Raw genomic sequence first — 691 nt, 5'->3', positions numbered from 1 at the left:
AGCGGGCTGGCCAAGAATACCAATGACCTCCAGGTATTCCCACCCCTTCCTGGGATCCTGAAGGGGTTCTCCTGGAATTCCAGAGGTTCCAGGGGTGGCTCACAGGATCCCGGGGATCCCACAGAATTCCCCGGGCTCGGAGGAGGAGCTGGCGAAGGCCCTGGAGGGGCTGGGGCTGGAGGAGGGCGGCGGGGACGGCGTCCTGCCCGTCATGCGCAGCATCATGGAGTCCCTGCTGTCCAAGGATGTGCTCTACCCCTCCCTCAAGGAGATCACCGAGAAGGTGGGACCCCAAAATTCACCCCAAAAACGGGATCAGCGTCCCCAAAAACCCCCAGAGATGCCCCCCAAACACTCGGAAATGGTTAAAAATGGGGAAAACCCACCCAAAAAAGGGGTGAAAACGGAGCAGAATCTGCTCTGGGATGGCTCAGCTGCAGATATCTGTGTGAGTGACCCCGAAAATCCTAAAATTCAGCCCAGAAACGAAATCAGGGACGTCATAAACCTCCCCCAAAATTACCAAAATCCACCGAAAAATACCCAAAAAACCGGCAGGGGACCCCAAAAAACCTGGAGGTCACGGGGAAGGTGGGACCCCATAATTCACCCCAAAAACGGGATCAGCGTCCTCAAAAACCCCCAGAGATGCCCCCCAAAACACACAGAAATGGTTAAAAATGGGGAAATC

At 55.6% G+C, this 691-nt stretch overlaps 1 long non-coding RNA gene across 1 annotated transcript; it reads left to right on the top strand.

Moving 5' to 3' along the window:
- On the top strand, positions 1 to 685 carry LOC108448773. Its single transcript, XR_001864792.1, has 3 exons — positions 1 to 33; positions 125 to 283; positions 592 to 685. It is a non-coding gene; the product is annotated as an uncharacterized LOC108448773 (long non-coding RNA).
- Positions 686 to 691: the final 6 nt, after the last annotated feature.

The sequence above is a fragment of the Corvus brachyrhynchos genome, unplaced genomic scaffold (assembly GCF_000691975.1).
Source record: "Corvus brachyrhynchos isolate BGI_N302 unplaced genomic scaffold, ASM69197v1 scaffold419, whole genome shotgun sequence".
In the NCBI taxonomy this organism is placed as follows: domain Eukaryota; kingdom Metazoa; phylum Chordata; class Aves; order Passeriformes; family Corvidae; genus Corvus; species Corvus brachyrhynchos.
The sequence above is the reverse complement of the archived record's forward strand: the minus strand, read 5'-3'. Positions and strand labels throughout refer to the sequence as shown.